Source organism: Harpegnathos saltator, unplaced genomic scaffold, assembly GCF_003227715.2.
Source record: "Harpegnathos saltator strain DR-91 unplaced genomic scaffold, Hsal_v8.6 scaffold31, whole genome shotgun sequence".
Lineage (NCBI taxonomy): Eukaryota > Metazoa > Arthropoda > Insecta > Hymenoptera > Formicidae > Harpegnathos > Harpegnathos saltator.
The window spans coordinates 37,081-61,123 of record NW_020230106.1 but is presented as its reverse complement, the minus strand read 5'-3'; the positions used below and the strand labels follow the sequence as shown (position 1 = coordinate 61,123).

At 44.9% G+C, this 24,043-nt stretch overlaps 1 protein-coding gene across 2 annotated transcripts in view; it reads right to left on the bottom strand.

Moving 5' to 3' along the window:
• LOC105189195 (cationic amino acid transporter 2) overlaps positions 1–24,043 on the bottom strand; it is a 102,765-nt gene that overhangs the window by 52,021 nt on the left and 26,701 nt on the right. The window contains exon 1 of one of the 2 annotated variants that reach the window (XM_025299991.1): positions 17,030–17,054. The exons of the other annotated variant lie outside the window; for it this stretch is intronic. The gene's annotated coding sequence lies outside the window, so the exon portion shown is untranslated. Of the gene's footprint in view, positions 1–17,029; positions 17,055–24,043 lie in introns of those variants that run through there. 2 annotated transcript variants of the gene reach the window in all.

Here is a 24,043-nt window from a genome sequence, read left to right as displayed (position 1 = left end):
TTATTATTCTTTATTTCCAGCGCATTGGGTTTCGTTGCTACAGCAGAATCGTTTCGGTATGTGAAGCAAAAGTACATAGCTTATTGCTACAGTCGATTTTTACATCAATTTTTAATTTATCCCCAAAAGGATTAAAAATTAACTGTACGGAGCAAACAAATGTAGACATCTGACGTATTATATTAACGATATATATAAAATAATATTCATGATAGAGACACATATGTAAAATAAATATAGACGCATATTAGCTGATTCAGTTAGAGAAACAGGCGCATTTATCATAAAGTGGAAAACTCGGTCATTAAGTCACCAAGTGGAACATTAATTTCATATCAGCTCACGCTGCTCCGACGTTTGCAAACAACTGTAATCTTTGAGAAGATCTGCTGCGTTAATTTGTGATATGTTGTTAACATTTGCACATGAACGGTGAAGAATCGAGCGCCATCGACTCGAAGTACCGCAACTTGCTTTCGATATTTCCAATGAATAATCAGCTGGTAACGAGCCAATAACGAGCCGGGGCATTTAACCGAGCTATTAGCTTTCGACTCAGGCTGAACACAGCATTTACATTTCTCACTCAGATTTGTTTTCCTCATACTTTATTGTTCCGCCGGGGGAGGATCAATCGGACCAATTAATCAAGGAATAACGAACAGAGCCCACGCGTATGCGTTCTCACGTTACGGGTAACTCGCGTATTGTCCCACACGCAAAAGGAGTTAATGACAGGATCCGCGAAATACAATCCAACGTAGTCGTCGACCTCGTCGAGAGTCTCGGGTTTAAAAGGGACAATACGCGCGCGCGCGCGCGACACGCGCCAACTGCAAGCTTCACCCGGCGATTCCAAAAGCTCCAGCCGCTCGGAGTCTCCAGTGCGCAAGCGGCTGCGGAGGTTGCAATCAGCGAAATCCACGGGGAAAAATAATATCGCGGCTTTGTCCCGTTATAACGCGATCCCCCGACGATATCACGCGCTCGCGCGCGCGAACGAGTTTAATTAAGAACGAGTCGAAGCGCTTACCGTGCAAAAATCAAGACGCTCGCTGCGGTGCATCCGCGCCGCCCGATGATCGCTATGCGATCACGATTAACGCATAATAACGATGCTTTGTTATACCGAAACACGGACTTGCGAAACGAGGACTTAACGCTACGCGAAGGTTTGCTCGCGAGAACTGCACGTGCGCGGGATGATTACATTTACCGGGCTTTTTGACGCCGGGACGCACGAAGCGACCGTCCCGACGAGAAATGTCTCGTCGAAACGACGTCGTCGCGACGTCGTTAATATCGCGAGATTGTCGAACTTGGACGTCTCAGTGCGAAAATGTCGCTGAGAAACGCTATCCAGCCACAAAATTCAATATCGCAAAAAATATCTTGTAGATAAAACTTTAGTAAACGTTAATCGCGAGAATTTATTTATTATTATTTATTATTATTTATTATTATTATATTGAGCTGTACACACGTACAACGTACGAAGTGGACTAGCCGTTTTAACGTAGAATGACGGATTTGTAAGTTTTGCTTGCTAATTGAAGAAATCCTATTTAAACGTACACGTATGTGTACCGTTTATGCACATGTATGCAAATATGTATATATTTACACATATCTATACATGTATTTTTCAATCTGCAAGTGTTGACTGCACTTCACGGAACATCTCGATTGTTACGGATACAAATCTAATAGATATGTTTATTTGTTGTACGTTTGAGTGCTCAGAGAATGCTTATAGAAACAAGCAGCTCTTGTTCCTAGTGATTTTTTGAGATTCCAGCCATTCTCTCTCTCTCTCTCTCTCTCTCTCTCTCTCTCTCTCTCTTTCTCTTCGCCCTCCTATGTGAAGGGAGAAAGAAAACGAGGACGGCTGAAATCTCAAAAAGTTTCCAGAGACAAAAGTTGCTTGTTTTAACAACCATCCTCTGAGCTTGAAGTATATCAAAATTAATTCTTAGTGATTCAAAACGTACCTTTTTTTCTGCGAAATTTTCGAGAGACCGACAACTCACCGAGAGAACCTCTCTAACAAAAGGTTGGGAATATTTCAGCTGAATTTTCTGTGGCAGCGATGTGCCGCAGAAAATGTTTATCTTTCAACCGTGTCTTCAGCCGTTCTCGAGGAAAATCATAATGGAAGACCGTTGTCGTTCACCCTGTGTGTACACGTTGTAGCGAGGAAAAGACTGAAATGTAAATCCAAGAAAAACACCTCCCGGGCGTTCCTCGACTTATCAGCGATCCCATTTAATGACTAAAGTGTCTTTCCTTCGCGAGCGTGCCCTCCCTAACGAAGTTGGAGGATTTAGCCTCCACGTGGTACGCCATTACGTGCAATTCGACGGTCCAATGGAAATTCCTGGCGCGCGCCTAGGACGAACGTACGCGGCGAGACTTGGGATAATAATCTCCAGTTAAACGTCGAGAATTCGGTCGCGGCCTGGATATCGCTCGGAACAATTGAGCATGATAATTTTCAGATGATTTACGGCACGCATCGGCCGACGGCCGACAGCGGCCGGCCTCATAATCGGGCGCCGTAATTTCTCGGGGGTGCGTCGCGATCGATACATCTCGCAGGAACGGCCGCGACCGTTTCCGTGCGCGCGAACACGGCGAAATCCCGTGTACGTTGAGCAATTACGACGCGATGATAAACCTCGCGAATAACGAGCAAATAACTGCGGCGATAAGCTGCTTTTTACGAACGGCCGAGCGGATTATTATGAATGCAATCGTCGGCGGAGGAAGCTCGTGGTGGCGCGCGACGCCGTTGATAAATCGGCGGAATTATTAATCTCGCGCGAGAAGAGCGCAGCGAGAGTCCCGACGGCCGCGTTAATTAGTCCGCAGGTTTTCAGACGCGGTGCGATTATCTCACACATTCACGCACATTCACGGACAACGAGGGAGAGATCGAAATATTCGGTAGAGCCGTAAAATGGCCGATTCCTCTTGTTTAATTCCCACTCGCCCGCACTTTTGTATTCGAATTACGCGCGCGGGTCCACCGAGGAATGCAAATTACTCTCGACGCACGTCGTTGATAAATTGACGTAATGACGTAATGACACGCGTTATCGTCGCCGTTGCAAATCGCGCCGGCAATCAAAATTTTTACGAATCCACGCTCCTCCCGAGAGCAGGTCTCGGAGGTTCGAATGCAACGACTACGAATTACGAACATTATGCGCGCGCGAAGAAAACGGCCAGAAAACACAAGGGTCTTTCTTCTTCTCCCTCCCCCCCTCCCCTTTCACTCGCTGCGCGGTAGCGTGCTATTTCCATATAATTTGCAAGATACGACACGTTGCAGCGAGTCCACCATTATCGCGAGACTAATCATCAGCACCTTCCTCTTCTCCCTTTTTCCCGCCCCTTCCACCCCCGCTCCTCCTCTCTCTCTCTCTCTCTCTCTCTCTCTCTCTCTCTCACACCTACATTCTCTTTCCGCTTTCTCGCGGTTTCGCTTCTCTCTTTCTTGGTATTATGTTAATTTTATTCACACGCGCAAGTCGACACGCCCAATCTCATTGGTCGTCGTGCTTTTTTCCCCGCCGCGAGAATCGCGTCGTGCTTGCGGACTACCCTTCTACGAGGGTGGGATTCTGCCGTACGTGTGTTTGTGAGTGTGTGCTGTGTGCGCGCGCGCGCGCGCGCTGGAGACCCTTTTAACATCCCACGTGGCGTTAACTTCCGTCCTGGAATTTTCAGAGAGAGAGAGAGAGAGAGAGAGGGGGGATCCCATTAGACGTGGGATTGAGGACCGTTTCTGTAAAACTTATTTCAAATGCGCTTCTCATCTGAATTCCTGGCGCGCGCGCGCGCGCACGTTCGCGAGGAGATCGATACTTTGGCGGCGCAACGCGCTGTACAGCGTATCACGAGCGTGCACGGTGTAATGGCTATCGCGTATTTTCGTTCGCGATAATAACGCGAGGGCGAGGCAATTGGTACTTTGTGAAGCAAACGTTCAATGGCTCAATGCACGCTGGCAAATATTTCATCAGTCCGACGAGCGCTCGAACGTACGAAGTTTTAATCGCGGCCGTATTTTTCGACACGCTGAACGCCGCCAATTCAGAGTGCTGTCTCTCCCCGCACCTCGCCGCGCCACTGCACCCGCAGTGGAAATCGCAACTCCGATGTAAAGAGCATTTTTTTGAGATTAATAATTGGCACCTTGGCGATTCCCTCAAATCTGCGCGGATTCAAGTGTGAAAATTTCCGAAACGTTTCCAAACGTAAATTCCGCTCGAATTGAAAGCGCGAATTTACGCCGTGTAAAATATACGATTCCTCAAGTAAATAAAGCTGCGATTCTAAGTGCAAAACCCTCCCCCTCCCCAAACAGATCCCATTTGCTTTGTCCAGAGTTCTCCCAATGTTTATTTTCTCTTGTGGTTTGATGTGATGTTAAAAATTTACATTTGAAGGAAGAAAATGTGTTATAAATTATTTTTACTCGAGATATTTATAGCTGATACATATTTCAGTAAGAGTTTGCACAAAATACTCGAAATTGATCGGATATTTCAAGCTCAAAGCGTTTCAGATATTTTATTCAACATAAATATAAAGTAGAGAACGGAACAGTGAAAACTTTGGCAAAATGCTCGGCAGAGAAATTGCGATGCGTTTTCAGGTTTCCCACTCAGGATAGCAGTTTTGAAACATTACGTTGCTAATCCAAATCCTCATAGATTTCCCGATATTTCCAGAATTCATTTTCTTTTTGACGATAAAATCCGAGTAGATCTCAATTAGAGGTTCGAAAAAATGTTCTATAAATACACAATTCCAAGTAGAAAACTCAAAGACACCCCAATATTTCCTTTGTATTTCATATTATGTTTATTTTCATCTTATTCAATAGAATAAAATATCCCCGCTTGATATCATAAAACTGTATCGACGTTGAAACGACTGAAAATAAAAGCGCGCCCCTCTGCAATATTTTTGTTTCCACTGTTGACGGGGATTCCCAATTGGTATCGTAATCGAATAAGCAAATCTGGGAACTTTAATCGGAATCTACGGTGCGTCTGGGAAAATCCCGTGGAACTCCTAAGCGAGCCGTTCTCGCCATTCGGCGGAGAAGCGGAATGGCTCCCGGTGTAGCTGACGCGCGTCGATACCAGCCGTGAAAAAAAAAAAAACAAGAAACACTCGGCGACGGAAAGGAGGGAGTCCGACTCGCATCTCTCGGTCACGGTGCGGCGATTTCGTGGTTATCGATCCCACCCCCGCGGTGTGTTCACTCTCCCCTCTCCCGCCGCTCTACGATGTCGTTAAAACAACCATAATGCCGAGTGCGCAACCACCAACCCGCCCACGTGTGCAACTACCCCCGTATTTGCTCGCACACCCATACGCACACGCAGCCGCGAGCGAGCGAGCGAGCGAGCGCACGCGTACCCTCAACCCTCGTAAGAAGATATATTCTTTTCCCTGAAGAATCTCATCGTCCAAACGTGAATTCTGACCCGACCTCGTCGCCCGGTCGTAAACTACGAACTCGAGAGCCTCATTCAACCAGCTCGACGCGCATCTCGCAAGACTGCAGGACTGCGCCCGCACGAGCGCGCTGGCGAGAGAAGAGTCAGCCGAGCGGATCGCGCACGCAAACTTCTCTGCTACGCGATTGCTCAACTTTCGTTTCATGCGACTGGAAGATCTCAATGTTTATTAAATCGCACTCCTGCGTCCTGCTGCTCGCTGGAGCGTCGGTGTAATTCTGTGATATTGAAGGTGGAGGAGATGTGCGCGGGAGTGAGAGAGAGAGAGAGAGAGAGAGAGAGAGAGAGGGAGAGAGAGAGAAAGAGGACTGGAAAGGACTTTCTAATTACTTGATATTACTTAAGCGTTACAAGCGCTTCACCAGAGAAGGAGAAAGAGAGAGAGAGAGAGAGAGAGAGAGAGAGAGAGAGAGAGAGAGAGAGAGAAATTAAAACTCTAGGATTCATACAGCCGCTCGCGTATCTTGGAAATTGAATTCTCAGATCGGTGATATTTTATCTTTCCTCGCGTAATGCTATTTTCTCGGGTTTTCCAAATATCAATAAAAGCCCGAGCTCTGGCTTTCGCGTTGAAGTATCAGACAGCAGAAAAAGTTGTTTAGGACGGCAAGCGAACAAAGTACTGAAATAACCTCGTTAAAGACGAGAGCGCACGTACGCGCTCCGTTTCCTGAAAATCGATAAACGTGAGTGCGCTATCCGACCAAGCTAATGTTTGAGCTCGATCACTGGCCGCGTCACGATAAAATAGATGACATTAAACGAGCGCATTGCTATGCGCTTGTTTACGAGAGCTCGCGCGATACAGCTGGTGTCGATTATGTCGTGATAAATACGTGATCTGGAAACCTGTGAGCAGTCACGTACGACGGATTAAGGCAATGGTATCGTTCTTCGATTGTGAGATTTTTATTCAATTATAAGTATTCTAATAACTACGTGTATAGATGTATGGAAGAGAGTGAGAGAATGAGAGAGAGAGAGAGAGAGACTGCGATTTATATTAGATTATGTGAGAAATAATTTCGGACCTTTCAGGTAGATTATGAAACGATTGTATCTTTATATGATTATAATTTTATGAAACAATGTATGCGCCATTTTGACTTGCGGTCTCCCGTGAATCGTCATTATTCGCATGCATGGTCAATACAAGATCTAGAATTCACATAAATAATTAAGGGCTCTAAAATTACAAATCGAAACATAAAAATATATAACAACGATAAAAGGAAAATGCCAAAAAAATTTTTTTAATCACTTATTCGTTATATGTTCTAAGATCCGAAATTACTCACCAATGCCACTCAATAATTCTCTTCAATAAAATCTAATTAAATAATTTAATATTAAGCAATATTTCTGCCCCGCTAATTGCGCAATAGAAATCCGTGTCAAACTCGAAACTAGTCCAGATTTTCAGCGCGTCTTCAAAAAATTGAATAAATTATTGTATACGTTATATTTATAAACACATATATTTAAACAAAATAAATTTTTACGTAAGTAATCTCGAAAATTATGGCTAGATTATGCTGTCCAAAGCTTGCGGCCTCCTAAGCAACGCGCATAAAGAATGAAAAATGTGGGTAGTCGAGTGTGAAGCGGGGAGAGATCTCATTATTTTTGTCAAAAGAGATTAAAATTCTCCTCAAAGGAAAAACGTTCACGCGAAGTTACAGCTGAAGTAAAATTCTCTCGACTCACCCAAGCTTAATGATTTGGACGATTTATTCTTATCTTCCTTTCTCTCTCTCTCTCTCTCTCTCTCTCTCTCTCTCTCTCTCTCTCTCTCCCTCTCTTCTTATTCTTTTACATTTTTTCTACCTTGACTACCGCGCGCCGATTGTTACAACAGCCGCGTTCGAATAATGCGGATGTATATAATTAACGGTTAGTTGGAATGCGATGCGAGACAGGATCAGCGAGATTTTACAATGGCGCGCTATCCTGTATTTCCGCGGCAACCGGTCGTCGTGCACGTTAACGATCGCGTTCGATCACTCGCACAAAGTGATAAAACCCAAAGCGGTATTAACGACCGTGCGCGTTAGTCCGGCGGAGCCTGTTTATCAAAAAGGACGAACGGGCGTGTAATCGGGTTTCGGTCGATACGCGGATACCGACGAACCAGCTGAATTCGACGGAAAATTTCCACATTCTGTTAAAAAATAGCGCGTCAAACAATATGGAAAGAACATTGGGTCGCGGCGCTCCCTGCGTGCTATTCGATGGATTATTATATTTCTACCTGACGCTATCTCACCGAGATTAAAAATTTTATATTCTCCACGCGACACCTGCATTAAACGCTCTCGAATATTTGATCACTGAAAATTAATTTCGGCCAATAGGAGCCGCGCACAAGGACGAACGGTGGCGAATAATCTCTCGTGGGAGGATAATATAATAATGTCGGCAACGGATCGTACGCGCCGTTTAATTGATACATAATCTTCCGCCATTCTTCGCACACATGGCCGATACAAGTCTAAGAGTTCGCATAAATGATGAAGGGCTCTAACAATTACTAACGACGATCCGAAAATAAGCAACGACAATAAGAGACAAAATTTTATCTCCTTTTGTCACTTATGGTTCTCATTGTCGTTACGCATTTTTGCATTTTAAAATCCGAAATGTACACTCGATCAGACTAACGTGATGACGATGTTACGAGTGAGCGCGTTTCAGTCGAAGGAAACGGAAGAGGAAACAGCATTTCCGGTCCGCATCATCCGATTCAAATTCGATCTCCAACTCTTTAACTTTTTAACTATGGCTAACTTGAACTTCACCGTTCTAAGCGCAGTTTACGCCGCTAATGAATAGTAGCGACGCGTTCGTTATTTTACAGTGTGCAATTCAGTGAATCTGCGTTGATGTAACGCAATAACTAATAAATTAATAAAACTTATATTTACAAAAAGTATTCCAAAGAAGTGAACGAGCAGTTTAGTAATGTGCCACGTCCCATCTATAAAACTTCTTTTATTAAGAACTTTTTCATGAACAATAAACACGACAGAGCTACATCCTGATCAAGATCAAAGTCGCAGAGGGCGAGGGGAGGAGGAGGAGGAGGAGGGGGGGGAAGAGAGGAGGTAAGAAAAGAAGAATATTTACCGAATCGATTTTTACCGTATTAAACAATTGTTTCTACGTCAAACCGTGAACTTTTCAAACGTCGCTCGCGCCGGCGCGGGCGCGTATCGTCCCAAACAAATTCAGAGGATTTGAGGAAGCCGTAAATTGCATTGCCTTCCAATTCAAACGCGTTTAGTCATGTCATTGTCATGTTAATTCGACCAATCCTTTTCTCGCGTGTAAACACGATACAGTACACTGTAGTTCAACGCTGCTTTCAGGCTGCAACTGGCCGAAACGCGCTGATACGGGCGGGTTTCAAATGACGGGGCTAAATCGACGATAAAATCGCTCAATCGCGCCCGTGTCGCCAGCTTTTAACGCCTGCGTAATTCACAAAACGGTGTAATCTCCGCCGTCGACGGCGACGAACCGAGAAAATGAGAGTCGATATCGGGTAGCAAACGCGCCGGCTGGCGAAATCGTCAGCTGGCGATCGCGAGTGGCGCGAGAACCATCGCAGTTTGTCAGCGCATTTTTAATATCTCGAAATTCTGTTCTAATATTTCGACCACACCAGTTTACTCGCGATTTGCTCAGTGAATAGCGGCCCGCTTCGAATTCCCGAGTTTAAGTGGCTGCCGGGAGGACGCGGTATTCTCGGCAATTTGTCTTCGCGTTTTACGTGCCTTGCACTCTCCCTCAGGCTGCACGACGTTCCCCCCTCCTCCCTCCTCCTCTCCTTGCCCGGGTGCTCGCCGACTCTGTTCGGGTCAGCGATGGAGGCGAATTCTTCTCCCTTCTTTTCAGCGGCCATCGTCTACTTGACTCTTTCGACATCAATTAAGGCGAGGAGCTTCGACGAGAAAAATTCGACTTCTTTTAATTCAGCTTGTTCTTCAATTGTGCCGTTCTCTTCTTGCACGTTATTTTTTCGGTGGCGTTCCGATCTCATTCCGTTTTGTAGCAATTTCAGTAATTAGCAAAATTGAAACAGAATAGAGAAGACAGAAAGAAAGAGGGAGAAATTGAGAGAGAGAGAGAGAGAGAGAGAGAGAGAGAGAGAGAGAGAGAGAGAGAGAGAGAGAGAGAGAGAGAGAGAGAGGGGAGAGCAAGAGAGGAGGAATGAGCGAATGAGTGAAAGAGTAAATGGAGAAAAGCAAAGTTCTTGCGCCTTTCTCGGGCAGAAATTAAAGTTTATTGCTCGCGGGAGAAAGAACTCGACCCTTCGTCGCGGGCTTTAACGTTATATTATTTTATTTAGCGTGAATGACCGCGCGCTAAATTCAGTTGAAAGGTGATACAACGCCCACGGGGCGGGAAGAAAATCGGCGAGATAAGAAAAGTCGGTGTAATACGACGATGTAGGAGCGATAATGGCACGAGGGTATTTTCAGGCTCGCGAAACCGAAGCTTTCATCCGGCTGGACGTGGAGGCTACCGGCTATACCATGAATCCTCCGCTCAAAATTGCCGGCCGCGACACGCTTCATAAATTCTCCGGGCTCTCGAAACACGATCGTTCAAACAAAAATTCCGCGCGAATAAAGTACCAAATTTATTAAGAATTATATCTTACCGCGCGAATTCGTAACACAGATTTATCTCGATTTATCTCGGAGGAAATAATTTTTGCGTCCAGTTTAACAGTGGGGAAAACTTGAAGAACTTCCTGTTTGAATAATTAAATTCTCTTAAAATTCCTTCATCTTCCATGATAATGCCTGTTTAAAAATAACTTTGAGAAAAGTAAAACGTATTATATAAAAAATATATATTAATATATAATAAAAGCAAAATTTCACAGAAATATATATTTTAATAACACGATAATGTGTTCTTTTCAACGTATTGAAACGAACATTATTTAATTATTACGTCTTCGGCTTGCACGCATAATGATCCTTTTTAAACGGCAACTTCAAAATTTCGGAAAAAATGCATTATGCGGAAAAAGTTTTAGACAAGAAATTGTATGGTTTTAATTAAGGTGACAATCATAAAGTGACTTTGGCCAGATTTTATTTCAAACCTTGATCTGAAATATTTTTTTCGAATAATGCATCCACTTCCATCTTATTTTAGGGAAGCATTGAAATTAAAATTATAAATCGCACGGAGAAAAATATCATTTTACCGCTAAGAAAAGCTGTTACCCAGTTTACCTTCTTCCTTTATTATCATGTACTCGGAGAAAGATTTAATAACATTAAACTTATGCTTTATAAAAAAAAGATAAACCGTATGTTTCATTTAATACTGTTACTTTAATGTAATATTCCTAATTGAAATATTAAACTTATCAAGATTCAGAATATACGTATTTGGGTAAATGTGACATTTACGATGGTTTTGATGCTTATGATAGATTTGCAGATGTATAAACTTTTGACATACTTGTGAAACAAGCACTATTTGCTTGAATGCAATATGTATTTTGTGTATGCACTCTATAATTCTCCGGAGAGCCAGAATATATACAATCGCACAAATTATATTTATCCATTTAGCGATCGCAAATTTCATGCACGCGCATACGAAACGAGTATATATGTATATATATATATATATATATATATATATGTGTATGTATGTATGTATGTACATATATATAGAATAATACTTTACGTAACACAATTCAATATTTACAATTTACATGCAAGTAATGTTTAATGCGATCGCCCACTCTATACTTTTCACAGAGACTATTCGCTTTGCATGGGTCACTTCGCGACATCAACTTCGGCCGAATAAACTTTCCGAACTTGCCGCAGAGTTTAATCGACAGTGACCATTCTTCGTACTAAACGCGTCAATAACGACGAGCGCGTTATAGACTCATCGTATATTGTCACAATTAACTGGCATATACACTGCACGCTGAAGTTCTGAATATTTAAGAAGCTGAATGTACGTCCATTTAAAGCAAGTTCGCTCATACTTTGCCGAGTAAATTATAAGCGACTTGGTTGTCCCGACGCTTGACACGTCGAAGGAAATTCTCATTGCAATTATCTCTGCCGACGTATTTCCCTCCAACGATATCTCTTATAATTAAATTCGCATCTGGTGATAACACTGGTGATCGTACTTTGTTAATTGAGTCAATTTCGCAGGGGTTCAGGAGTTGGTAATTTTCGCAAATTGGAGCGCGATTAGTGAGTCTGCATGATGGCGTAATTTTTCTCGAAATTTTTCCTCAGACCTACATCGTCCTCGAAACGTAATTGCCTCGACGGTCAATCGATGCGTTACTCAGTTACAGTGACAAGTCAATTTCCATTTTCCGAGCGAGATTCGATCTCGCAGTTGGACGTTTGTTTCCACGTGACTTTCAGAATTCGAGTTTCGATTGCTCCGAGACTTCTAACGTGAAGATCTCTCTCTCTCTCTCTCTCTCTCTCTCTCTCTCTGTCGGCGTTCGAATTCAGTTATCGTGTTCGCCCCGCTGTAACTCACGTCGACGTGTTACGCAACTGGCGAAACAGTCGTCGCGTATTGTGGAATTGCTCGTAACAAGAGCATAAACCGTACAGAAGAGATTTTATCACCGCATTGTCGTGCATAAATCACGTCGCGCGGCATCATTTCGCGAGACATACATCCTCGCGGTATCTAAACATGTAAACGATCCCTCTGCAGCGGCATTCGAGGAGGAATATCGTGACAATACGACGAGGAGCACACAGCGCGCCCGCCGCGCGTTTATAGTCGATAAATATTGAAGCGGAACTGACGGGCGAGTCTTTAAACGACAAATTTCACGCGCTGAAGATAGCGAACATCAAGTTGTGTACAGCTGGCGACAGCCAGTTGGAAATCGACGTGGAAGTCGACGGTGCGCGAAACGAGTCATTTATTTCAATAGACTTCGTTAAGTTATCTCAAATCGATCACTCCCGGGACGGAAAGGAAAGTTCAAAGATGAGATGAAGTCGCGTGTCGGGCGGCGGGGAAGGAGAAGAAAAAATGCCTCTCAGAATTCCACTCGCCGACTTTCCGTGAATGAAACATTCAGACGAACAGCGCGTTCGCGGTGCGTCAGATGAGAGTAAATCGTCAATCGAATATTTCGAGTAGAGTAGGAGGGCAGGTGGGAGCAAAATTAATTCCGTGCTCGTGGAAGTATTAATGCCGCGCCTTCCTCGGCGAGAAATTGATCGCGAATAGAAGGCGCTCGAGCACGCCGAGGGACATTATGGTGCGCGAGCGAAACGTCACCGCACGTAATGGAATCGTTTCCGCGGAAAATCTCGTGGAAGATAATTAAACGAACCGGCCGTGGAGATTCCTTCGGAACAGACGTTCGGCCAATAGCACACCGATGAGCGCTCCTGAGAATAACGGCCTGAAATGCACCTCCTCGCGCGAGCCGGATCCTCTCCCGGCTGTTTTCCATTCTGCTCGTTTCCTCACCCTTCAAAGCCGTCATCGGCGAATTCTTCGGCACGGCATTTAATCTGCATGAGGCACAACTCAACTGAACGCGAACAATCGACTACCCCCGTCTTCTGCTCCCGAGAGAGAGACAGACAGACAGACAGAGAGAGAGAGAGAGAGAGAGAGAGAGAGAGAGAGGGGGGAGAGAGGGAGAGACAGGGAGGGAGGGAGGGAGAATGCGAGAAGGCTCGCGCAGGGGTGGAAATTGCGGGGGAAATTAGAGACTAACACAGTCGGCTGGCTCGCTCGCTCGATGTTATCCGCGTCGGAAAAATTCAAACTGCGAACACTTCGGCATCGCTTGGTCTCGCACGCGTGGCCGACGGCCGACGCTCGGAAAATCTGAATTTCCCGTGCGAAATACAAGGGTGTCTACCGCCATAATTGATTATGATGTATCGCGTTAAGATGAAATATTTGATTTGCAAAATTACGCTTCACACGGGGAAAATTGGCAGGGCTTTTGGGAGACGAGAGACTTGCTGCGGACTCGGAGAGCTTCGAGTGACGTTATTTTACGACTACGAAACGACTGCAAATTCGGGAAGTGTATCGGATGAAAAATGGACACCGCTGAGAAATGTTTGACGCTGACGGGAACAGGATGAGAATAACGAGATCGATGGGCCAGAATGATTTTTCGGCGGATGGAAAGGTGAAAAATGTATTGTTTGCCCCCAAAAAAAAACGAAACCTGAACTTCGGAAACTGGAACGATCTCTCGAAAAGCCGTAGATCGAAAGCCAAATACCGAAGTACAATTTTTTCAGAGAGGAACTGCTATCCCGAGAACAATACACACTTAGGTGTATTAAAATCTATCCATTTGAATCCATTTGAATATCCTCTTGCTGCATTCGAATAAATAAATGCCAATGTCTGTGTTGGATCTGTGCAGAGTTGTTCTTCAATTTCTTCAAAATCGAACGGTCAATGAAAAAACAAAACTAACGTCACTAAATGATGTGCTAGCCTTTCCTGAAAAAAATATTACAAATACATAAAAATCTTGCCCGACAGACGATAGAAATATACTCCACACAATTGACACTCCAAGTATTCGAGAAATCGACTTTGCTCAGCTTGCTTGCTACGTGCATCATTAATTTATTAGTTAATTTTCACGATCACGCGTCACTTCGTCGCTACTCTCAAACGTTCACCTTACATTTCTTTTCTGGGACACTGTTTATGTTCATCGATCAAGATGCGCAATTAGAGATGCACGCAACAGTGAGGCGAGGTGGTATTAATTCTGTCGTAAAAAATTGAAGACACGGGCACTCACGCGCGCTCATAACACCGGCTCGATATCAGATATACAATCCTCGCGTGCTCAGGAAATCTTCCAGGAGTTCCCCCTTCGTCCGATCCTACCCCGATTGTTACCCTTCAGTTGCCGCCTAGTCTCGCCATTATATCTTCCCTAAGCGAACGACGAGAAAAAAGGCTTTCCATTCTCTCGCGTGCGGCGTTAGCGAGGAAACGAGGGAGATTCTTCTCCCTGTCTTATCTTGGAATACTTTTCGTGCCTTTGAAAATGCGAGCCTTTTAGATGAGTACAATGCCGACCATTATGCCGTCGCGGCCGCCAACGTTGTCGACGGCGATGGCGCCGGCGACGAAGAAGCGACGTCCACCGTCGACTTTTAGGCATTCCACTTACGTAAAAGGGATTACGTTATCATAACGGCATAAGACGCGGTATCGGAAGAACATAAGATTATGCCTCGAACTAATGACGCGATTTCCTCGGTTCGCTAATGATTTAACCTTCACTCGGACGCAATCGATCTTGGCGAGATCAGGCTAGAATCTTCGACGCCAAAACTACCAAGCGCGATCGAAGATGACCGATCTGTAGTTTCTCACGGAAATTATCAAATTTTCATCCAACGGCGCATTTTATATCTTCAGTTGAGTAACGCTAAAAGGCACAGATTAACATTTTTGTCCTTGCATAATGTATTTTTTATTTTTCAAAAACCTTTCGATGCGCTCCGGTAGTAGAAGTAGATCGCGTTGATCGTCGGTAATTTTAACGCCAATTTTTAAGCTAGTGTAATTGCTTTCCACTTGAAGAGATAAGTCAACTTTAAGAAGATATTGTGTGTGATAGGCGCGAGAACCCGAAGGCTTACCTTACATTAAACGTCATTTTATTTATATATATATATATATATATATATATATGTATTGTCATTTACCTTATGCTAAATTTCGTCGTTTTATCGTGAAAAGGATTAATTGTGGTACATTGTGTTCTTTAAACCTAAACAACGCCGATATAGAAAGGAAAATAATTTTAGGATGTCTTTCCGAAGCGACATAAAATGCGCCTGACAGGCACATTGTGTGCATTGTTCCCGTTATATGACATCGTGTACGGCAGAAGGTTAAATTCCAGGGCGAAAGAAATCGAGCTCGCTTGTTCGTCGGGGAACACACCGTCGAGCTTACGCAATCGCAATCGCAATCGGTGTTCAGCGCTTCGCAGCGAATATCCCGTCGCGTCGCCAAATAGTCGCCATTAAACTTTTATTTTTCGCATTACGACGCACGCGCGGTTTATTACCTTATGTTAAACGTTTCTCCGAGACTATGCCGGCAGCTTGACAAACTTTATCGAGGCCCGTTGAACCCTTGAAAGTTTAAACAGGAATACCGCTAAATTTACAGACCCTCTCCGAAGCGTCCTACAATTCCCCAATGTGCTCGCGCTCGAGGTTTTCCGCCTGAGCACGAGTTACTGCGGCCGAGAGAATTTAGGACGGGGCTCCCTTTCGCCGCGGGACCCCTTTCGCCGTACCCGAGCGAGGTACACACTGCAAAATGTAGAGGAGTCGCCAGTTTCCTTCCGATCTCTTGGGGCAGCCTATAAGCTAAACAAGACGGCCGCGAGCGAAACCGATTCGTGTTTCGCAATTACTTAATTTTTCACGTTAACTATTTTAAATTGTTTGAAAGAAATGCAGAGGAGGGAATCGCTCTGGCGGAATATCATTGTCGACTTTGCGAATATCCATGTAAGTTCTTCGATCTCTGATAACGCGTTAACGACGGGCCGAAAGACGCACAGGTATGTCCGTTATAAATTAGTAATTCATTACTCGAAGACGGAGGGAAGGTCTGCAAATACACGTCCGACATTCCACCGTTCCACAAATTAACCTTTTCAAGAATATCGACACATACGTCCAGATAGATACTATAGATACGATCCAGTTTTCTTGATTAATTCCATATTGTTGACAAAGCTACAACGAACGAACGGTGATGTCCTCGGGCGTCCATTACAAAATTCCACAAGGCAGAGAAAAATCTAGCCGCGTGATTGGCAGATGTAATATTTATATATGGCACTTTATTATTCAATCATTTTCTTCTGATTTTAATAAATTCACTCCCTGAAAGATTAAAGTCGAGGAAAGAAACTGCTTCGAACTGAATGAGAAATTTTTGGATATTTCTCATAGAATTCGGTCACGTAGTTTCTCTGTATTAGAAGCATTAGTAGCTTCTATACTTAAGTCTTGCGTGCGATACGTATTGTTTAAGATAAAACAAAAAGAATCTAGCTCGCTGTTAAAATATTGCATCAGTTCTGTCCTGTGCAAATTTCTTCATTTTCATCGAGCAACGCGCCATCAATATCCAGAGCTGCTGAGAAGTGCCCGTTGTAAATGAATAACACAAGCCATTTAAAGATGGCGAGAAGTAGCGCGAATACATCTCCGGCGATCTATCGACGGGCAGATTAAAGTCGAGGTGGGAAATTGCTTTGGAAAGAGCAAAGTATCTTTAAACGTTTTTTTCGAGCGCAAATTCGTTCCAATTACTCAACTTTTCACGCGTCAACTATTTCCGTACCTCTCTCTCTCTTAAATATCACTCCCATAAAGTGTATCAGTAAAGCTCTTTCCTATCGGATCAATAAAATGACCGTAAAGCGAAGCGTAGCTCACCGGTAATCTGCGGATATTTACTGATTTTCAGCCGGAACACTCTTCACTTTACGGCTCTCGTGTGGTCGGCGAAAATAAAGTTTCGTCGCAAAATGCGCGCTGCGCAAATTCGTTACACGCTGCAGCAACTTTCCGCGATTGTGGCGGGGGAATTAACAGCTTCCATGCGCCTTGCATGCGATGACACTGTCCGTGTCTGCGAACTGCAAAATCGATAATGGGATAACAGTCGCTACTGTTAACTGATCTTTTCAGCGAGATTTTGCTGATTGCAGTGCTACACTCGAGCCATAAGTGCAGCGCTTCGCTGAAAAATACAGAAGTTGCACTTTAGACAGTACATGCGAAACGTATTGCTTCAGATAAGACGAGGAGAACAATCCTCGTCGTCGTTGAGATACCGCATTAGCTCTACGGATGGATCTACGTGGGTCTCTCTCTCTCTCTCTCTCTCTCTCTCTCTCTCGCTTTTTTTCTTTTTTAGGTTTCAAGAACTCGTCGCGGCGTCTTCAGCTCCCCACGCAGGTATATGAAAAGGTTGTACACGATTTCCACTTCTCTCCGAACATGCTGGCCTTTTCTTAATCTCTTCTATTCTCCACTAACCATTGTCCACCCTGCATCAGCTGGCCAGTATCTTTCGAAAAATTATAAATCACCTTCATAGCTTCTCGCAACGCGCACTTTTCGTAGTCTCCTGCTGTTGTCCGTCGTGAATGTCAGCGATTCCAAATTTAAAGATGCGGGCAAGGAAGGCGAATGCAAAAGGATGGAGAATCTATCGTCGAGCAAATTGAAGCCGAGGCGAGAAGCTGCTTCGGTCTGAATACAGCAGAAATTCCCTATACAGGTTGCGTGAAAAGTTCGCGGAGCGGCATCTATAAGTAAACGGTAGAATTGTAGTCGGTTGTATGGAATCACTCTTCACATGAACCTAGGTTAGGTTTCATTTCCATCTGTCAATTCTTTCTGCGTTTACAAGCCAATCGAAGTTGACGGGTCAGTATATTTGTTTGCAATGGAAAATTTGAAACAGCGTGCAGTGATTGACTTTTTTGTTAAAAAAGGTTTAAAGGCAATGGAAATTCATTCCGAGATGGTAAATGTGTTAGGGGAATCTGCTCCTTCAAAAACAATGGTTTGTAAATGGGCACTTGAGTTTCAACGTGGTCGTACAAGCATTGAAGATGATCCACGCAGTGGACGTCCAAAAAGCGCATCGACACCAGAAATCATTGAGCAAATACATGTTATTGTTTCTGAAGATCCAAGTGTGACCGTAGGCACTTCAGATGAACGGGTACGGCATATTTTGCATAAAGAATTACAAATGAAAAAGGTGTTTGGAAAAGTGGTGCCGCATACGTTAACAATTCAACAAAAACTCGCTCGCAAGTAAATTTCTCAGCGTCATTTGGATCGTTTTAAGAAGAATAAGACCGCTTTTCTGCGTCGTTCTATAACTATGGATGAGACTTGGATCTATCACCATGATCCTAAATTGAAACAGGAACGTTTACAGCGAACTGAAGCTGGATGTTCAGCTCCAAAGCAAACAAAGCATGAAAGATCGGCAAGAAAGGTATTGGCATCAGTTTCTTGGGATGCTAAAGGGATTTTGTTAATTGACTATCTGGAAAAAGGTAAAACAATAAACTCTGAATATTATTGTAACCTTTTGGATCAATTGGACGCAAAAATTCGTGAGAAAAGACCCGGTTTGCAGCGCAAACAAATCATTTTTCACCAAGACAACGCACCTGCTCACAAAAGTGTTTTGTCAAATGTCTAAATTCAATGAATTGAAGTACAAATTGCTTGGTCATCCACCGTATTCGCCAGATTTGGCACCCAGCGACTTGTATCTGTTCCGAAACCTGAAACGATTCCTCCGTGGAAAGCATTTCTTGTCGAATGAAGAAGCTGCAGCAGCCGTAGAGGCATATTTCGCAGACCTTCCAGAAATACACTTCCGCGATGGAATAAAATTATTGGAGAGCCGTTGGGCCAAGTGTATCGAAGTTAATGGAGACTGTATTGAAGAATAAAGTCATTTTTAGAATTTCGTATTCTTTATTTCAGTTTCGATCCGCGAACTTTTCACGCAACTTGTATTTCTCCACGCGCGCGCGCGCGCAGAACTCGACCCCTCCGGAGCTCAGCTCACATAATCGAAAGAGAAAAAGGATGACATTCCCTCTATCTAAATCAACGGCCAGTTCGCGTGCGGCCCTCCGCGGGTGTATCGAAAAAGAGTCACGTAAGCGCACGTGTCAGCAACTGAATAATCGAATGCTCACGCGTGCACGTCATATGGGTGGAAGGAATGGATGGAAAGGTTACAGAGACGCTGCTTTCCCTGCCAATCGCGGAGCCGCTATAAACGCGCCCCCAAGATAAATTCATCTCCGTCGGCTGGATCATGAGAAGGGGAGTAGATGGATCACTCACGAGTGGGTGTATTCGCGAAGAAAATGAGATTCTACGGCGGGAAGCGCGATCGCGGCTCCGGACGGCGCAAAGACGGCGCTTGGACATTCGTATAAATTTGCGTAATGGATCTCGACACAACTGTAACGAACGCTGGCAAACACTCGCGCTCACGCGATTCGTCCAAGTGAGCGAAACGCTAAGCTGGATACACACTGGCCGGAGGGACAACAAACGGACATTGAACGCGAATGTTCGGACTTTCGCAATCGCGTTCGTTGTTTATTCGTTTATCTCGACGTGCCAAGAAACAATCGCATCCAACTGAGTTCGGTGCTCGCCGCGCGTGGCAGGAAATGCCAGGCAGATCGCTAATCATTGCGAGTGCCAATATCATCACACATACACAGAAATTCTCTCTCCTTTGCGTGAGTCCTTTTAATTTTATTACGATAACGGGTTCCGGGCTAACAGTTTAAGCTCTCTATAAGATCTCCGATTAATCTTGCGATATAATTTCTCCGGGCCACTCTCCATTTTCTCTACTTTTACACCAATTACATACATCCGTTACTCGCGAACTTTCCCCGATAGCCGGTCCGAACGCGCGAATCGATCGCCCTGTTCGAATTCATTAAGGCGTGCATATTTTTCGAACACCGTAACAGCGAATGTCCGCTCGTTCGTCGCTCGTTCGCTTAGCGTGTATTCGGCAGTAGATTTGCATCTCGAGCGGCGTCCACCACCTGCTTTCCAGACGGACGAAATGCGAAACTAACTTTAAAATACGGCGCGAGACGTTCAGTGGAGACTGCGCGCGCTGATCGACGCTCGCAATTTCGGCCGTGTCCTCGATGTGTCCTTTAATCCGGCACTGCTATCGAGAAGCTATTACACGTTTAACGAGGTCGCCGTCGGAAGAAACGATATTCCAGCGGTACGGGCTTATTTACGATATGCCCGTATAAGTGATATCGGGCATCCCGATATCCCAGACATGGCGCGGGCCGGACCGCGGCGACCACCGTCGCGTCGATCACCGCAAAATTTCGATTCCTCGCGCGCGCGCGCGCGCGCGACGTTAGCATTCTTCTCGGCCGGGTTTACGGCGCACCGTGATACGTAACAACACCGTGCGGTTATCACGCGGTAAATCGCTGGTCCCTGAATCCGTAACGACACATGCCGCTTCTCTCTCGCGGGTATTCGTATAATCCGTTTAAAGTTGGATATTTTCGGACGCAATTGTGTATCACCGGCATCCCCGTAAGAGAGAGAGAGAGAGAGAGAGAGAGGGGTGGAGGCGTTTATTTCATTCACCGGGCGCAAATCAGAGTAGACGTGCACGTCGCGGGAAATTAAAATCTCCAAATTCGCGTAAACTGCGAGAATTTCGCGAAGAGTCGCAACAACAGGAGCCAAACAGTGTGAGACAATATCCTGAAATGTCTTGCCGGGGTTAAAATTGCTCAGAGATGGAATTATTGCTGCGAAGATGGTCTTGCTTTAAATATACGAGGTTTCATCAAAAAGTAACGAGATTTTTGAAATTGCGCGCGCTGTATCTTGTCTATTCAGTTGATTCCTTTTCTTGTGTGTTGGTAGCGCTATCAGTGACGTACGTGTCCTTGGCGATATTTTGTGTGGCGAAATCAGTCGGATCAGAGAATTTGTCTGAAATATTGTGTTAAAAACGGAATTAAGTGCAGCGAAGCGTTCAAGATGTTAGAGAAGGCCTTTGGCGACGATACTATGTCACAACCATGAGTTTATGAACGGTACAAACGCTTTCAGCAAGGCCGAGAAGACATCGAAGTTGACGCGAGGTCTGGGCGTCCTAGCGCGTCCACCAGCGATGAAAACGTGGAAAAAAGTTCAAGAGATTGTGCTTGCTAATAGAAGAATCACCATTGGAGAGGTTGCTGAAGAAATAGGAATTTCATACGGCTCATGCGAAGCGGTTTTTACTAATGTTTTGAACGTGAAACGATTTATCCAACGGTTCTTGGCGAAACACAACACCGTTGTGATGCCGCGACCACCTTATTCTCCAGACATGGCCCCCTGTGACTTTTTCCTATTTCCGAAACTCACAAGGACACTCAGAGGACTCAACGTTTTGCAACGATAGATGAGATAAAGACGAAATCGCAGGTCCAGCTCAAGACGTTTCCTAAAGAGGCGTTCCACCAGTGTTTCTCAAACTGGAAACTACGTTGGCACAAGTGTATAACATCACTGGGGGGACTACTTTGAAGGAGATGGGATAAACATTGGAGATTAAATAAATACTTTTCGAGAAAATTAAAAATTCTCGTTACTTTCTGATCAAACCTCGTGCTCACACATGCTGTACTCAAATGAGTGAGTAATCGCTGCACTCGGCTGTGCAAGATAATGTAAATATTTTCCAGCATTTCCTCGCCCCTCTCCCCTCCCCCTCCCTCGATCACGTCTCAAATGCGGCGGTTAGTCATTTTTATGTGTATTTTATGCACACAGATGGCACAGCGACCGCACGCCCGCGAGAAATGAGATAACTTCGCATCAGCCACGATGAGAGCAGCCGGGATTGTTCAACGTCTGAGAAGGTAATCCGCGAGCTTCAGCTTCAATGTCCGCTTGTTGATTATTTTCTCAGGCCTCGAACGGCTCCGAGAGACCTCTTTCACTTTGGTGCAATCACGCGCGCACCCCTCCGCTGAATATATTTCACGAAGAGCCCGCTGACGTGACTCGAACGTTAAGAGATCGGGGATAATGACGAGCCCCCCGAGATGGCACCGACCGACCCATGCGCCGCTCTTCGTCCCGTACCGGTACCGGTATCCGTCCAGCGGCACCCACGACGACGTTAATGAGGCACACAACATTTTAAACTTTATGCCTTCGTATGGCAGTGCTAAAATTTCAGAAGAATTCTGCCGCTGTAAGCGACATCGTGAAATCCCACCGAATTACCGCTCTTGTGCCATTTCGGTGAAAAGTATAAGATGACAAAATTACAAGGTGACCAAATTTTTATGCAACAGACCTGTACTTAGCGGCTAGAAATACGTACGCAAATTACTAGAGCAGAATAGACAAATCAAGACTCGTCGGACGATACTCGTAAACGCCAACCCTCAACTGTCTCTTCCCTGCGATTCTCCGACTTTATGCTCCCGCGAGAGCATTCTTATCCGCCTTTCTCTCTCTGCCGACGAACTTTTCACTCGACGATAATTATTCCACGTTCTCCTAACGCAACTGCAGCATCAACTATGGTTAATATCGCGTTGCGAATGCGCGGCGAGATGTAATAACGTAAATTGCGCGGCTTCGAGCCGCGGGAGTTTCAACTCCTCACTCCCCCCCCCTCCCCATCTCTCTCTCTCTCTCTCTCTCTCTCTCGCTCGGAATCTCATTAAGCTGAGATAAAGAAGTTACTTTCTTTTCCTCGCACTTGCCCTCTGTTCGCATTGCCTGCAAACGTACGCGCGGTTTACTTGTATGCACAAACCACCCTGTACCGCGAACGAGGTGTAACCCCGGCGCGGCCGGTGAATCGGGGTCAGCTCAGGGGTGTGTAAAGGCCGCTTTCCGATCCGCAGCGCGTACACTGCGAGAAGGTCGAGGCAGATTGGCCCGCAAAGCCGAGCGAAGGTGCGATTAAGGGTTGGCCGGGCGCCAGCCGCGAGCGTATTATCCGTCTTCAGCGCGGGGAATAAATTCACGGGCATGTTCCTCCTTTTCGGAACTTGCTCTTGACGCCGCCAGGACGGATATATTTACGACGGCGTATTCATCGGAGGGCGGGGAGGGGGGGAGGGGGCGAGAGGGTTGAATTTATCAGCCGGCGCCGGAATTTTAATCCGTTGTCGCGATCTCTTCACGGAAGAGCGATGCGCCCTCGCGCCAGGCGAACACGTCGCCCGAGGCGACGTTTGGTAACCGAGGTGTTGAAGAGTGACATGGAGCCGCGAATCGATCATCGGGGAAGTTATGCTTCTTCGGGCAATATTTCCGCGAACGAGGTGTATGGTCGCAAATTAACAACCCGACTAGAAATTTATCCCATGGTCCTGATCAGGTTAACCGCATTTGGACATATCGGGTCCCGATAAGGTATTATCGGGTCCTGATATGTCATGTAACGCAGCGTGGATAGCTCAGGACCTTAGTAAGGATTCATAGTCAGGTCTTTATTGAGTTACCTTATGGAATCGTTATTATGGTTTTTTTTTTCAAATTATGACTCCTGATTACTCGCCATGGCTATATTGGATGATGAATGAGAAATAAGAAATGACACGCTGAGAATGAAAAGATATTTGCATGAAATAATATTTTAGATCGCTTGAGCATATTTGTAAAACGTTTCGGAAGAGAAACGTAAAATGAATATCATAAAGTATCACAAGGTGACAAGACATAAAGTAGTGTTAAAGAGAAAAGTTGCATGTCACGTTAATTTTACAACTATTTATTGACTGCTAAGAAAAGGATAGTTCCTACAGCATTTTACAAATATATTCAAGTGATCCGAAGTGTTTTTTCAATGCAAACATCTTTATATTTGGAAATCACACCCAAAAATTGTTT